Genomic DNA, 16,906 nt, shown 5'->3' with positions numbered 1-16,906 from the left:
GGTTTGCACATCCACACTGCCTGTGGGGGGAGACCCTGGGGAGCGCCGGGCACAGCCCTCAGCGCTGCAGGGTGGATTTGTATTGGGGGGGTGAGTCCCTGGGGAGCGCCGGGCACAGCCCTCAGCGCTGCAGGGTGGGTTTGTGCCGGGCTGAGCTCCCGGGGGAGGCCCGTGGCTGCTGAGATAGTTCTGCAGCCATTGATGGGGTTGCAGTGTGGGCTCCATCTCCGGCTTCCTGGACAGCCACAGCGTGCTCAGGGAAGGCTCAGGCTGTGCAGTTACCAAGTGAGGTGCCACCACTGCCTGCGCCACCGTCGCTCTGCCTGCCAGACAAACTTTGTACTGAACGTTCCCGAAGGTGCTGGAGAGGCGCTGATGTCAGCGCTGTCGCGGAGCATCGCTCGCTCCGCTGTGCTCGTGCGGTGCGGGCTCCGCGCCCGGCCAGCCCAGGGGCAGGCGGTGTCCTTGCCCAGCGCTGGCACCCGCGGCAGTGCCGCCGTGCCCCGCTCCCGGCGGCCGCGGGGAGGGCAGGGATCCCCGGGGTTTGTATTGGGGGGGTGTGTGTGTGCTGCTGCTCCTGCAGGGACACTGCAGGCTCCGCACTAAGGGCGTCGCTCCGCGCAGCGCGATCTCACGGCTCGGGGACTGCGAGAGGGGAGCATCGAGCAGGAAAAGGACACGAGAAGAACAGAGTCGCTGTCTGGGGAACTGTTTGAGAATTGCTGCCCTTGCCAGGTTAAAATGTGTGCACAAAAAATGTCTCGTTCTTCCCTGCCTATGCTCCAACATAGGACCCAGTTAAAAAAATGACTGTTTTTGTGAAAGTCCAACTTCTAGACGCTCACTGGTGTACACACCTCTTAGCGTGTTCAAGATCTAAATGCAGTGTTCAGGCAGCCTTTCTTTCACAGCTAATATTGATATGCTGCCCCAGAGTTACAAAAGCAGAGAAAAGAAAACCCTGACAGACATTTTGTGCTTCAGTTGATACATATTTGCATATTTCTGCATGGTGAAAGTTGTTTTTTTTAATTATTTTTGCAGCCTAGCAGCCTGGGTGTAGTCGCCCTGTCAGAAGTATGAAATTTACAGCAGAAGAATTAATTTAACACCAAAAAAGCTCTCCCTCGTCTGAACTGTCATTCAAAATGCACAGTGAAAATCACCAAGGAGAAGTTTTCTACCCCACTGTCTGCAGGACTCCTGGAAGAATCTTCTGAAACTTGCGGTAAGTTTTAGAGACAAAGAGCAAACAACTTAGCTGTAAAGCAGAAGCTGATGCGAAGGTGTAATTCTAGGGCAGAGAAGATCCTGTGTGTGCACTGATCTCTCTGCTGAGATGTCTGTAGGAGGAATGGCATGTGAGAAAATTTCAATGCAATATTTGTTTAAGTAATCAAAGCAGAAAGAATAAGTCTAAGTTTACTACCAGGATTGAATTATATATATATATATATATATGTTTGAAGGAATTGCTTAGTATTTAAAAATGAAAGCTGATATTATATTTTCTTTATTCTTTTGAAAATATATGTCAAAGTACAGAAATGTTTAACTATGAAAAATAAGTGATAGTGTAAGCAGGACAAGCAGGAACTGCTGAGTAGGACAATGTATTTTGGCCTGGTTAGCTCCTGAGAAATAGCTGCAATATTTGCACTGTGTTCAGTTAATGCCATTGCCTTGTCCTTAGTGGTTTTGTTTTGCATTCAGCAGTGGTATTCATTCTCTTACATTTGGTGAATTAAATTCTTCCACTGTATTTCCTAATTGCTCTGTCAATGTAGTACAGGTGGTTAGGGTGTCATCAGGATCCCTTCTCCATCACTGTGGTCATAGGATTTTGCATGGAGCATTTTCCAGAGGCTATCAGTATGTTCTATTATACAGGACTCCTTTTCTCCTGCTTCTGTTTCAAGTCCTAGATATAACTAAAATTCACACCAGAAACCTTGCTTTCTAAGTGCTGGGCACAGCCATTAGTGGTGCAGGGGTTCACATTCAGGGCAGTATAAAGTGCTGCTGATGACAAATAATGGAAAGCTCGCTTTATAGCCTTAGGAGTTTGGCCAGGCCATACAAAGAATTATTTTACATTTATAGTTTATAGTCAGACAAGTTCGCAAGTAAGACAGTAACAAGCAGAAGTGTTCTTGCAGCCTTTGCAGCTCCTCTTTCTTGTTAGCATCAAAGAGAATATTTGTGGTAGAATGCATAGGAGTCAGTAATGAGTGTGGGGGAATTAACAGCATGGAGGTTTATTTATGTGTTAACTCTGGTTATCCCCTATCCTCCCATGATGTGTGCCTTTGCAGGACAGGCAAAGCATGCATGTTTCCCTTGTCTGCTCTCCCTCCAAATGCTGGAGGATGGGAGCGATGGCTGGGCACTGGTACCACACTGTGCACCCCAGAGCACCAGAGGCATGGAGGAACACAGGCAGAGCCTTATGTAACCATGACATCAGTGGCTTATTTCTGGCAGTGACTCGTGTAAATCAGCACTGGGGATGGAGCCCTCGTGCTGCTCTGTAGCCTGCATGGTCCCCCTGTGCATTGCATCAGGAACGTGAAAAACCCTCCCAGGAATCCTGGCGCGGGGGGATATTATTTTGTTTTGCATAGGAAGCATGTATGTGGGTGAATATATGTGTTGCATACATGTGTATAAATATGTAAAGTGGCTTGCATTGCCTGTGTCTGGGGGCAAAGCCTCGTGTGTGACAGACCTTTTAACTTCGGGAGTTGTGCATCTTTTGTGTCAGCTCTGAGGCAGTGGAGATCAGCTGAAATGTCAGTCCTAGGGGGTCACTGGTGGGTCAGAGAGAGTTGCCACGATCCCAGTTTCTCTGAGGGCCCTTGAGGTCCATGATTGGATTCCTCTCACAGCTTGGTCCAAGCCAGCATTTGTTGGCTGTAAAGCCCATTTATCTCATGCTTTCACCTGGGGATGCCAGTCTGGGGCTGTGCAGATCTGCTGAAAAGGTACCTGAGGGTTGGGACTTTCAAGGCCTTAAATAACTATACAGAAAGATAACTTCTGTTGAGGAAATGTTACCCCTTTGCTCATTTCTGTCTTTTTTTATGTCTTTCATTGTGTGCCAGTGGTGCTGAAAAACTGAGATTTGGGTGTCCATATATTTTATACTGAATTTAAAACATAAACAGCTCACCATAAGAATCTTCTTATAAAAAGTTGAGAGAGAGAAATCAGTTAAGAGGTGGTTGTTCTTATTAAGAAAACAGTGAGTTATTATTGCTACCTCTGACATACATAAGTCTAGTAATACATATATCTCTTTAGGACTTGACCTCAGAATAAATTTCAAGATCAGAAACTAAATTAAAATCTTCTAAAACTTGATCCTCATGTATTTTTAAGGAAGTGGTCTATTCCAAGAACTCTAATATACGAAGACTTGTTAAGGTTAAAGTCTCTGCAGGCTGAAGTTCATTTTTTGAAGAAGAAACACAGTTAACAGTAAAATCAGGTAACACCCAATGATATTGCAACAACTAGTTAATTCAAATAAATTCGTAGTGAGAACATCTTCAATGTATACAAAAATACTAGCTTCTCTTTTTATTGGTGTGTTGATACACAACTTTCTCAGTAATAATATACTTTATTTTGGAAAAAACCTGACCTTTGTGTCTTCACTAACAAACCTTGAATACTCTTCTGACTGTTCTCTCATTCTGTTGGTTCTCACGTATTCACGTGAGAATTTTTTGACTCATACTTTAGAAGTATTTTAATACTCAGTAAACCTTCTTTCAAATACACTTGCTCTGGATACTCTCAGAGGGAGGAAGAGCCGTTCTCCCGTGCTTCCCATGTCCTGGGTGTGTGCAGTGACTCTGGCAGCTGATGCTGCATTGCTCCAGACAGAAATAGAAAGAGAAATCAGTAAATCTGGCCTTGTATTACCTGTTGCAAAGTGAGAATTGAGGCATTTTAAAATCAGATGCAAGCACAGGATCCAACGTGGTTTGCTTACTCCTGATTTGTCAGTTCTGGCCCAAGGAGTGTGGTGTTCTCAAACCCAGCCGAGGGCAAAGGCTGGCCCCGTGCCCGGTAATTTTCTGCCAAGTTATTTGGATGTGTTGAGGTAAAGAAAGAGGTTTTGGTTGTGTGGAATTTGTTTTTTTCCCTGAGCTGCAGAAAGCAGATTCCCTTGTACACAGACCTTAACTGGGTTGGTGAGCCATGAGTCCAGGAAGGGGACAGTGCCATTTGAACACTCAGCTCTCTTTGGAAGAGCTTCACAAATCCCAGGCAAGGCTGGGCCTCCTGAGATGGTTGGCATTATCAGGGCAGACATCTACAAAACCGGGTTCAAGCACTTATCTGGCCTCTCTGCTCTTCTTTTTATTTAGAATTTCAGTTCTCTGGAGTATCACTGGACAAGGAAATGGTGTGTCCACAAAGTTCAGATTTAGTAAACTGATAACAATAACAATAAACAATTAATTACTGAAAAAGAGCATGAAAGAATAAATATTTTTAAATGTATTTTAGATTTAAATGTACCAACTGTGCAATATATTATTCTCAAGCTCTGGAATGAGGCGCTGGGACTGACATAACTTGCCCTGACTATTCCCTGGATTAAAAATTCCTGCTGTTTGGATTCTGTCATGAAATGGTTGGCATCCCAGCAGTCGTGACAAGTGTATAAGTTGGCAAGGAATTAAAAATGGTGGTGCCTCTGAAGTTTAGTGGGAGGTTTCCTGCCTGGGGATGGCAGGCAGTTGTAACTGTTGGTAATGCTGTTCCCTTGTCTGTGCAGCAGCTCATTTCTGAAACAAAGCAAGCTTGGGCACGTGTTCCACTTTGTCGTAGGAACTGCTACATTTGGTTTTCTTTGAGTGTTTTCGGGCACTGGAGTTTTCATGTGCCCACTTCTCTTTTTTTTCTTGTTGTTTTGTTAATAAATTAAATCTGACTACAAGATCCCTCTGCCTCTAAACTGCAGTAAGGGCTGCTTGAAAAAGCATGAGCCTCCTAAAATTTTTACCCTCAAGAGGAAATAACTGATTTTTTGTTTGTCTTTGATCCAGTCGCATCAATGTAATTTTCCTTCTTCAAACAATTGAGCCTGCAGTTCATTATAGTGCAGGACCGGAACCCTTCTATTACCTTATTTTTAGCAACAATTACATTAAGCCTTAAAGTCGCATTTGCGAAAAGAAGGGCCTGCACCAGCCCCAACTCTTTGCTCTCAAACCTTGCTCTGGCTGAGCCCCCCGGAGAGGCAGTGGCAGATTGAAGCCCAGCACCTCTGTGCCGGGAGAGGAGCAGCTGGACGGGAGGGTCCTTGGCTGCTGGGGCTCAATGGTTTCTCTGGGGCCAAGTGGTGCCCTCACGGAGCCATTTCCAGCCGGGCCTCTTTGTTTGCAGGACTTTCCCTTGCTCTCCTCAAGGCTCTCAAGGAGCTGTTAGTGCTTTGAAGTGCCCTGAGGGGGCTGCGTCAGCCCTGGGGCCGTGTGGGACCCCCATGGAAGCGCTGCCTGTGCTGTGGATCTCAGTGCCCTCCTGCCCCCCAGCATCGGGGAGCACCGTGATGCCAGGCCAGTGCATCCCTGGAGGGCACTCAGTGGAGCTCCTGAGCCTGGGACAGCCAGGGGCTCTGCAGGACTCTGCTCCTGCAGGCTTTAGCATCTTCCCAGAGCACAGCCTCGGGCTTCTTCACAGCTTATGTACTTGATTAAAACATCATTTCCCTTCAGCTCATGGAGCTTAGAAGCTCTTAGAGGCATGAATTAATGGAGAGACAGGTTGTGTCTGCTATGGAGTTGAGGAGCTGTGCTTCAGAGGAGAAAAATCGTTCTGCCAGGTGATTTGTTAGGTTCAAGCATTGCTTCCAGAAGTTTTCAAGCAACAGTGTTTATCTGCAGTTGGGACTGACTGACACCATCACTTCTTCTTAGGAAACGTGCCGCTAGAGGATGTTGTAGTTTTCCTAAACACGGCCCTTGGAAGTCTAGGAAGAGAAAGGCACTGCTGAGGCAGGAGGGAGGTGAGGGAGAATAGTGTGCGAGATTTGGAGGTGTCTGCCAAGCTTGAGAGAACAACCTCCCATCACAGTGGCTGTGGCAACCCAACTGGAACTTGGAAAGAGGAGCATAGTTTGAAACATTGGATATTTTACTCTCATTGTAGCTGATTGAAATATCCATGTATTGCAGGTAGTAGAGCTCTCTAAATACCCATATTAAAGTTCACTGCAAAAATATGGAGCCTTCATGTTATTTACCTGACATACTGTACTCAGAAACGTGGTTAACATCCAGCAGGCCCAGAGACCCACAGACAGGAAAAAATCTGATTAATAGCACCAAGAAATGGGCAGAGTAACCCCCTGCAAGGAACCAGACCCCTCGGAATGCAAAACTGCCAGGCCAGGAAGATTTGAGGCGCATGTGGAAGAACTGTGTCTGTATATGAGCCTGACAAAGGGAATAAAAATGACAGAATGAAGGTACAGCTTTACGTTTTCACAGGATAAAACAGAAGAGTGAAATAAAATTGCCAGGAATGAATATACAAACCCTGAAAGAGCTGGGGAAAATATTTGAGGAGAATGTACAGAAGGCAGCAGAGGAATACTTTTCTCTAAATCCCAAAAGCAAGAAATAGAGAAGAGCATAGATGCTTGCATTGTACTGCAGAAAGTTCTGGCGTGCACATGTACGTTAGAGACATAAAAGATCTCCTAATTAGAGACAGGATCATTTGTGGGACATGTGATTCCAGTTTATAGGAGGAATTGCTGAAAAAAAAAGACATCCAGCCCTAAAGGAATGAATCAAAGAACAAGAGCAGCTGAACTGTCCAGGGAAAGGAGCAAAACAGCGGCCGCTCTTACAGGACACAGGCTGTGCTTAGAATGAGTCCAGGAGACAGGGAAGAGCTGGGCTTGGGAGGGATGAATCTGAGAGCAGGGCACAAAAGGGGAGTGCCATTTGGGGCTGCTGGGAACAGGGCCACCAGGGTTCACTGAGCAGCAGGACTGTGGTGTCTGGCTGACGCCTCGCGGGCTCTCCCTCCTCGGCAGGGAGAGAGGAGGCAGAAGGAAAAGCGCCCAGCCAGGTGTGGTGGGGCAGCAGCAAGGTGGAAACCTGCTCTGTCTCAGCAGAACAGGAAGCAGCAGGCTGTTCTGGAGCTCAGCATGTCTGAAGGAATATGAAATCAAGCTGCCAGCCTTTAGGTGTCTCTGGGTTAGCAACCTCTGCTCAGTCACCAAATGTTGCATGAAAAGCAGAACTGTCAAAGGAAAGCTGGGGTGACCTGTCTGCACTTCCAAGAGAGGAGAAGCAGGAAGATAATGTTTGAAAGAGGCACCAGGAAGTTAATCTGTCTGAGCGTGACCTGAATGTTACCCCATTTTTTTTTTGTTTCTCTACGCCGTTCTCTAAAGAAAAGCCAATTATTTTTCAGAAGAATAGGGGCCTCTCATGTTGTTATTCATCATGTGGCACATGAAACACCAACGCTAACTCCGAAACTGCGAGTTAACCTTGTCCTTTCATCACGTATGGTCATCTCATCACTAGGCTGGTGACTGCTCAAAGCTGCCTGAAAGTGGTTGGGCCCCAGACAACTGAATCTTTATGCATCAGTACAAAAGCAGCAAAGAAGATGAGAAGGAAAACTTGTTTGTCCCAAGGGATGCAGCATAGTGGTTTGAGTAGTCCTGCCTAGAAAGTCACTTGTGGCTTTCATAATAAGGAACTTAAGGTTTGAATTTTCAGACTTATTAGCTGTACATTTGTTTGTTTTTTATTAACTTAATATACTATGTGCCACATTTTCCTTGGGGTATTGAGTCAAGTGATGGATTCATCCAGTTTAGTTCTAAATGCGTGGGCTCTCTTTTTCATAAAACTTTGAAGAGATTTGGGTCTCAAATTTCCAGAATGATTTTATTTTATGCCTGTATATTTTGGTACAGCAGCTAATGTTTTCTGTCCCGTTTCCTTTCTGAGAATACGTGCTTCTGGCTAATGTAGAGAGGGAATGTAGATTTTGTTTGTTCTCTTTCTTGACCCGTGAGAATTAGAGTTGTCTTCTTATATGAGCAGACACAGTTAAACCACTTTAGTCTACAAAAGAGTCACTGGAAGTTTCCAATCCCCTAGCTCTCTGCTTCAATGGAAAGAAAAACAGGTTTTAAAAAGTGTGAGAAAGATATGGCTATTAAGCTAATCCAGTATACTTCATCTAGCTGCTAAAAATCTCGACTGTTAAAAGTGATTAAATGTAATTGCATCAGTAAAGGTGGTGTAAAAAACCCCCTGAGTTTCATTAGAAGCTATCTTTAGGAAACCCTGATTCCTTGGCTTACAAAGTTACACATAACATTGCTGTTTTATTTTGGAAGTGCTTTGAAGGTTTCTTAAACCCAGGGTTATATAGAAAGAATAAATAAAACCCAGCAGGACAAATACACAGTTCTGAAGTATTCTTTTAGATTTCAGTATATATCCACAGTGCACGTGCTTTATTCAAAAAGAAAATTGGGCACAAAACTGAAAAGTTAATGGATAAATATTCAACTGTCTTAAAGAGCTGACCAAATAATAAAGATATTTGGAAGAAAAAACCAAATTAACAAACCACCACCTGTGTGGTGGATAAAATTGTCATAAGATGGAATGGAAGGACTCCTGGTAATTTCAGGTAAAGCTGTTGAAGTAATTGTTTTTACATTCTTCAGTTTGAAAATGAATCTGTTCATTATTTTAAGAGCTGAAAAACAAAGTTGCCAAACTTTTTCTCGTTTTCATATCTTTAAAATCTGAGGTGTATCATGTCCATAACACTGCACAGTATTTATAGAGAATTTAAAATTTCTCCAAGTTATGCTGTCTGAAAAAGCTCTTCTAGACAGTAAGATATTAACAAATTCATCAGTTATGGTCTAATGCAGAACACCACACGCTGTTTTGTATCCTTGGAGCTGAACTGGATATTTGCACTTTTGGGTTTGTTTTGTTAGATTATGAGAAATTGTGTAAACTGAAACAGGACTGTAAAACCTCTGTCAGTGAAATACTGAGAATTACAAAATACTCTGATTCTTACATAGCTTTGGCACTGCCAATGTTAAATGTTACTGCAGGTTTTATTGCAAGAGCCTCAGTTACTGCAAAGAGAAAAGTACAACAGTGAGCCTTGTTTGCTTAGAGAAACCACATACTCCCAGTGTGTTCCGGGGGAATAATCACACACTTCTTGTGGGTATTCAGGAGAAGTGATAATTCTGAAGCAGAGAATGCTATTGATAATGTTTCCACTGGGAAACACAGTAAAAATACATTTAACTGTTCCCCTACATGAAATTTGAGCAAAGTTTAAGTCCAGATCGTGCGTGGCCTGTGGTGAGATGTTGAACTAAACACTGATATGTCTTCTCCACATAGAGGCACTTTCTGCTTAAAAGTTGCTGGAGATATTGAAATCATGAAAATGTGTTGATATTTAGGGCATTTAATGAAATATTCAAAACATGTAAGTGCACAGACACGAGGTGGACACGCCCTGTGCAACAAAAAGATGATGAAAAGTCAGTCCCTTCTGAATTCGTTATTTCTATTCTGTTTAACTATTTGCCTCTTACTTTGAGAATCCCAGTGTGGAAAAATATTTTTATAATCTGTTTGGCATTTTTGGCCCTCGTGCAATTTTGATTCATGAGTTGAAATCCTGTTGCCGTGGAAATCAGCTGAATTGTTGATCAGCTTTGAATTTCTCCCACAAATGGAGGCAGCTGAGGGACATCATCTAGGCCAATTCTGTACATGATGTTGGCCATAGTGTTCTCCCTTTTATTCCATATGAGTGGGAGCTGTGTTTCAGTGATGGTGGAAGTCAAGATTTTCCAGTGTTACTGTAGTGAGTTCACTCATATCAAGGGCAGTGAGGGTGTTTGACAGAGATGTTTGAGCTGAAAGGAGCTGCTCGTCACCCACCTAAATCCCACTGGACACAGACCTCCCTTACAGACAGCGCACAGGAGGAAAAGCAAGGTGCCCAGGACTTGTCCAAGAGATCACCAGGGGTTTTCCCCCAGATTTCTAGAAGAAAAAAGGCAAGTCAGCAACTCTGAGATGTGTAGAGAGCAGTGAATTGTGCTGCCCAGGGTTCAGAGCTGGCAGATGTGCTGCTGTCACTGCAAGGTGCCCATGGCGGGCTCTCGGGAGGGGGCCAGGGCAGTGACAGGGAGCTGTGCTCCCTCCTTGCCCGGCCTTTGGGGATCTGTTCACGGGGGTGAACCTGGCAGTTCTCTGGGATTCTGCCCACAAGTGGGAGGTTGGTTGCTGGGCAGCTCTTGGCCAGTTGTCATCATCAGCTGTCCACAACTTCCTCTGCCCCTGCCCCATACCAGCACCACTAGCAAGGGGGGGTGTAGTTTTTCTCTGATGGCTTTCAAAACAGCTGAAATAAAAACAAACATTGGTTTTTAGGAAGTCAAAAAAAACCCCCAAACCACTTATAATATAAGCTTGATATATGGCTTGGGAGGAGGGGTTTAGGTTAAACTGATTTTATTAGAATTATGCGAGGAAGTGAAACTCGGAGCCAGCTCTGTGTCTCCTTGTCTCTGCCCCACGACTGGGAGAGAGGGATGGGGTAGGAATTGGCTGCTGTGGGCGGGGTGGGACAGGAATGTGCTGCTGTGCTGCTCTCCCAGGCCCGGGGCTGGCAGGGTGGCAGTGAAAGCAGAGCCGTCCCCGCGCAGGGAGTGCCAGGTGCTGGACCTCAGCAGTGCTCACACTCGGAGGGTATTTCTGGCTTTCCTCAGCTTTGATCCTGCCACTGAATCTGCGGGGGTGCAAAAATCCACCCACACAGATCCGATGTCAAAATCCTGGCCTTAATTATTTATGGTTTGCTTTGGACAAATTACTGTTCTCTCTGCAATAACCACAGTTATTACCAGAAATACAGAACAATCTAAATCATACATATATACATTATGTAGGTATGACATTTTTTTTTTTTTTAAGACTGTAACTTTATTAATGAGTTTTGAGGCTTAACTGAAATTCTCATTTCTCAATCTTACCCTGTGCTGCTTTTTACCTGACCAGACTGGTCTAGATCTACAGCAATTAATTCTCAGAAGAAAACAGCTCATAATGTTTATAACCTGAAATCCAACTTAGAACTGAAAAAACATCCAGCTTTATACACCTTGCATCAAGATCCTAGTGGTTTGTTAAACTGCAAATGGACTTTACTAGTTTCCTGCACAAAAGAGAGCCCCTTTTTTAAATGTCTCTGGACTCTGTTCACGAGACTAATCCATCTCAAGTTAAATCATTTTCATCTGCGCGTAAATAAAAAATTAATCTCTTATGAAAAAAACCCAAACCTTTTAATGTAGGACAGTACATTTCATGAAACAAAAGTAAAATCAAAATTTTACAGCAAAATCAAACATGCCACTGCAGAGCTTGGCAATGCCAGCCAACACCATTCTTTAATTAGAGTAAGTCAAACTTTGTGGCTTATGTGTTTCCCAAAGTCTTTTTCTTTATTTCTTTTCACCTTACTTTTTCCTAAATTTTTAATCATAAATTAATGCTGATATGTTTGCTGTCCTAATGGTTACAAATAGGCTCACAGCAGTTGAATGTTGCTTTAAGTTTGGATTCTTGTCTTCATTTTTTTCCCTTAGTAGAACCATGTGAAAAAATCTACTCTCTTCAACAGTTCGTAGGTAGGATATTGCCAGCCTGGTCGTTTCACTTCTTGCATGTGTTCAGTTGGAAGTCAACTGAAAATCAGCAGAAGCTTCCAGGTAATTCTGTGCCTGCTTAGAATTATGTAAAATTGAGTTTTGTTTGAAGTTAAAATCTGCACCCCAGCTTTCAGTGAGGTGCCAACCTGGTACTCTAAAGCATGTTTCTGATTATTTGGTTTTGATCTGATGGGAGAGTAGCACTAGTTCTGGTTTTCAAGTTAATGTATGCTTCTGGCTCTGAGGTTCCAGTGCAGTGTGTTATGGATATGGATTGCAATCCCAGTTTCAGTGTCCAAAACAGTCATGGGAAATACATGTTTTGCACATGTTATTATTGAGGAAAACCAAATGGCAGTAAAAGTACTCCAGAATGGACAAAAGCTTTCTAGTAAAAATCACGTTTATGTGAGTGGCCTGTGTGAAAATCACAGAACCTCACAAAGCACGGCGGATCTGTCTCATCAGAAACAGTTCACTTGCTGTTCAGTAGAGAGTATTTGCAGTTTTAAAAAATATAATACAGATTAGTACTTTTCCAGGTTATTAAACAATGCAAAAGACCTTTTCTAGTTTAGTACGGTTAGTTTTTATTTTCAAATCATGGTCGTGTTTGATACTTCCTTAAAAATGTTCTTAAGCTTTCAGAATTGCACGTTCCAGAGCTTTGGTTCTCTGCAGGTTATGTTGGAACTGATTGTTTTCTAAGCCTGAACTAAATCTCTTGAAGGGTTCCTCAGTCTTCTCCTGATGGAAAGCAATGATAACTTAAGTCAGAGGGAGGGGCCACTTAAGGCTTTTAATTATGGGAAGCCAGTTACACAACGGGGAAGAATTTTGCCCTTAATATATGTGTATTTTCTGCAGAGTGATCAGATTCTATCATGAACTGTATGGATATTATGATTTTTTTTTTTTAAAGATTGCGAGCCAAGGTTTTAAAATTACTAGTAATTCTGGCAATGAGAGTGTCAGAGAACCAAACTTGAGGCCTTGCTGATACCCCTTCCAAAGATTTCTAAGCGTTCAGCTCTGTGCAGGAGATCCACCCATAAAGTGTCTCAGGTTGGGATACAGAAGTCCAAACTTGTCACCTTTCAGCCTTTGACCTAATTCAATTTTTATGAGAAATTGCTATAAATATATACTTGCCAAGTAATACAAAGTGATATCTGATAGTTTTCCAAGTAAAAAATTGTCTGCGCGTGTACATCTGTATGGAAAACTCAGGGAATGTGGTACAAACAAGTGTATTTCACCTTTCAAGCTACAGCTAGATCTTGGCTTTTCAAAATCCGTGGATTTTCTCTGTAGATCAGTCTTCCAGTGTCATTGTTGGTGTCTTTTCTAGCTTCCAGCTAAAAGCTAGTGATAAAGCGTCAGAACTGCACCCTTTTAAAAGAAGAAAAGCAGGGTAGGCATCTGTAATAGCAGCGTAATGACACCAAGTATGCGTGTATGGTTTAGAATTGTTTGCCTGAATCCTCATTCGTCGGCACATGGACAGTTTCTCTGGTGCTTTATCTCCATATGATGTTTTGCTGCACCAGTCTGGCATCGTCAGACATCCTCCCGCCAGCATTTGAAAGATTTTTCCACACGGCCATAAAATTGCACCTTCCCCCTTGCCTGTGCATCCAGCAGCTGTAATAACAGCAGTGGCACAGTGTGCACCCCTCCTGGAGGGCTGAGGCAGAGCAGCAGGGCTGGGGGCTCAGTGAAGGGTGAGCTCTCGTCCCGAGGCTGTGCCTTCCTGTTTGAAACGAGTGCCTTGGAAATGTTTATCTCAGCTGGAAGTGAGAACTGGTCTGTCTGTGCTCCCCAGTTCCCCCTCGAGAAGCCGTGCAGTGGAACAGCTGCACAGCCCTTCACATCCTCCTCGTGCTGGTAAACATTTACATCTCCCCCTTCAGTTCTTTGCCAGGTTCCCCCTGCTCTCGTGTGGGGTTCTGGCTGAAGGTTGCAGTAGTGGATTTAGGGTTTCTGCAGAGAAGAGCGAGAGGGAGGGATCAGTCCCGTGCAGGAGGACTGACAGTCCATGTTCAGCGTCACGCAGGAGGGAGTTTCTTTGTGTTCTGCCAAAATGTATTTCAGTGTAAAATGTCTTGAGGCTGGTTGGGGCTACTTCTATAGAGAGCAGACCAAAGTATACAATATACTGGCTTCTCTTTTGCTGGTTTTGGACAGCCAGGGCTGCTTTCCATTTCCTACAGTGTTCCAATATAACTAAGTCATGTGTGCTTGGTAATGGAGGCTTCTGAGACCTGGGGCTTCTGTAAAATGGAAAAGAACAAAGTATTATTTATACAGTATAATATTTTGATTTGCTAATGAGCTGTGAGGTGGGTGTTATCATGAACTACTGTGCAGCAAAAGAGGTTCCTAAAACATGCAGCAGCTTACTCCATCTCCAAATCATTGCAGATAACACAGTGTTTAGTTTCTAATTAGACCTGTGTTGTGCTAATTCTCCTGAGCAGTGTAGGTGATTGCAGGAGCTCGGTGCATCCAGCCTCTCTGAGAGACTGATTGGCGGGATGAGCACACGCTGATTGGTGTGGCCTTGCTCTGAGGGGGAAGGAGGAAATAAAGGCACATAACCTTCAATTAGACTAATGATATTCTAGTCCTAAAAGGATTAGGAGAGAAACATTTAACTGAAAATAAAAACCCAATGTATAGTAGTTCACAAATCATTTATTTATTTTGGATAGCCTTTTGCACTGTTTCATAGGAGAGGATGGACATTTTTCTTTTTCCATGCCTCAATCCCCTATATTAAAAATACAGATGGTTCATCCTAAGTGCTGGTTTCTGTACATGTCAGTAATAAGTGTAACCTTCAAGGCAGAATCTTGTGAACTGTTTCTTGATGGAACATGCCAGAGCAGCATAGGAATTTTACATTGCTAAAATTATTTCGGGATCATTTTTACTAGTACATTTTCTTTGTGGCCAGCTCAAATCAGTATGCTTGGTAGTGCAGTTCCACTGTGGAAATGAAAATAGCAGCATGGATTTGATAGGGACAGTGTCATTGAACTAGACTGGGTTAGTGTAAGAAACGTCTCCTAACTTTAACCCTTCAGTCAGATTCTAAACATGGTTTGGCTTTTTCACATCATCCTCACTGCATTGAGCACTAACAAAGGCTGTGCCAGTCAGTCTTGGAAGTCAGTCATGTAGCATTGGATTTTTTCACCGCCTTTAAATACCTTTTTTGTTTCAGCCATTGGAAGTCCCACGTGAGGCTGAGCTGTTCCTCTGTTTGAGGGGCTGGAGCCCCTTTTCCATGTGTTAAAGGAATGGGGCTGGCTAAGGAGTGGCATCTTCTCAGGATGATCAAGCTGTGGCTTGCTGCAAGTCCCATCTGCCTTCTCCACATGCAGCGTTGGAGGCCCTTCCTGGAACAAGCTCCTCGGGGATTTACCTGCGTGAGGTTGCTGCTACAGGGTCACTGGGAAGGCAGATGGGACACAGGATGGCAGACTTTCACTGTATGGGGCAGAATTTCTATTTAAATGGTATTTCTTGTGGATCTCGTCCCCAGTCTGGTACAAATAGCAGTGGTGCCGTGCCCTGTTGGATATTCAGAATTGTGAGGTGGGCTCACAGGCTGCAAAGGGGTGTTTGTGCAGATCATGATACACATAAAGGTATTTGGTTCTGTCTGTGTGCTTCAGTAATACTTTTTTGCAGGCTATGTAAATTAAGGTAGGAATTTACTTTGTCAGTTGATGTCAGGTTGAATTAAGTCAGCCTTGAAAGCCTCAACCATATCCCAGGTAATAAAACTTAATCATGAAGTAAGAACCATAAATTTGTCTTCTGCTTGAGAAAGGAGGCGGTAAGGTAACCCAAACTTCCCATTTACTTCCTTTTGCTGTTTCTATTTTGTCTATCAGAAACTGCAAAAGGAAGGTTTTGGACCTTGTGAGAGCATTAGAAAACTTGAAAAAAAAAAATCATGTGACGCAACCACTCACTTGACCCAGCTATGGGCAACATGTTTGAACTCTGTGAAACTGCCAAGTGCTCACACTTTGTAACCCTGAGCAGAGGTCTGCCTGCTGCAAATCTGTGGGATGCAGATTTGCTCATTTGCTCATATTTCACTTATGGGGTTTTTCCAGTTTCTCTTTCACTGCTGCTCCATTAAAGTAGTGCAGCTCCCTGAAAGGCTGCAGGCATTGAAAGGGCTGCAGCATTCAAAAGAGAAGTTTGGGGTCCTTTTTCTTAGTTAAACAATTTTTTATATGCCAAGTGCAATATTTTATGCTGCCCAAGGAAAAGGATACTGTTTGCCACACTTTAAAATAACACAAAAGCTGTTCCAGCGCTCCTTGAAGCCAGTGACAAGATTCCACTTGCTGTCAGTGGGAATTTGCAAAAGACCTGTGATGCAATTTCTGCCAGAGCAGAAGAAAGCTGTGAGTTCATTGTACGAAGGAAATGTAAAATGAATGAATTTCATGCGATTTCATTTGCACAATTCAGAGAGAAACTGCTTTGGTTTTGGAGGAAGTGTCCTGTAAAGCTGTTGCTCAGGCTCTCACACATGGTGCAGAGAAAGAAGTGTGTGACTGCACTCAGACCTGCTACTGTTCTGTTGGAGTGTGTGTTAGAGCACAGGGAAGGAGGGACTACCTTGTCTGGGGTGTTCCCTTCAGTTTGGAAGATGAAGTGTCCAGCTACTGTTTGAATGTGTAATAATCTTCAGGATATCTCAAAGTCAGTGAACTAGAGCATCCTAAGTAAGTCTTGTGCAAAGCAGAGGTTGAAATGGAAGAACTCCAAGGAAAACAAGTCTCTCTTTAAAGTGAGTTTTCCCTTGGGTTTCCCTGCCACAAGGCAGCAGGAGTTTGGCTGTCCCTGTTCTCTGTGCACCTGCTGCTCCCTGTGCCTGTGCAGCCCTGAAAAAAGGAACCTAGCAGTGAACCTGTGGCATCACTGGGGCTTGTGTGAGGGGAAATGTGTGGAGAAGTGTACCTTGCAGACACCCACATCAGTGGCGTGGCAGGAAAAAGGAATGTCTCATGTTCTCTCCACATGAGATCAGCCTTAAAATTCTCCAGAGCAGTGAGGCTTCTCTGTAGCTGTGAAGAGCCCTGGGGCCTTCTCAGGCATTCTTGCACTTCTCAGCTTATTCCTGTT

The 16,906-nt window shown here is 43.7% G+C and overlaps 1 long non-coding RNA gene across 1 annotated transcript in view; it reads left to right on the top strand.

Moving 5' to 3' along the window:
- LOC108503026 overlaps positions 1–16,906 on the top strand; it is a 161,675-nt gene that overhangs the window by 97,739 nt on the left and 47,030 nt on the right. Inside the window, exons 5-7 of the long non-coding RNA XR_001876698.1 lie at positions 1,045–1,228; positions 3,382–3,490; positions 11,725–11,812. This is a non-coding gene — a long non-coding RNA (uncharacterized LOC108503026). The remainder of the gene's footprint in view (positions 1–1,044; positions 1,229–3,381; positions 3,491–11,724; positions 11,813–16,906) is intronic.

This window comes from Lepidothrix coronata, unplaced genomic scaffold (assembly GCF_001604755.1).
Source record: "Lepidothrix coronata isolate B3197 unplaced genomic scaffold, Lepidothrix_coronata-1.0 Scaffold129, whole genome shotgun sequence".
Classification (NCBI taxonomy): Eukaryota; Metazoa; Chordata; class Aves; order Passeriformes; family Pipridae; genus Lepidothrix; species Lepidothrix coronata.
The sequence above is the reverse complement of the archived record's forward strand: the minus strand, read 5'-3'. Positions and strand labels throughout refer to the sequence as shown.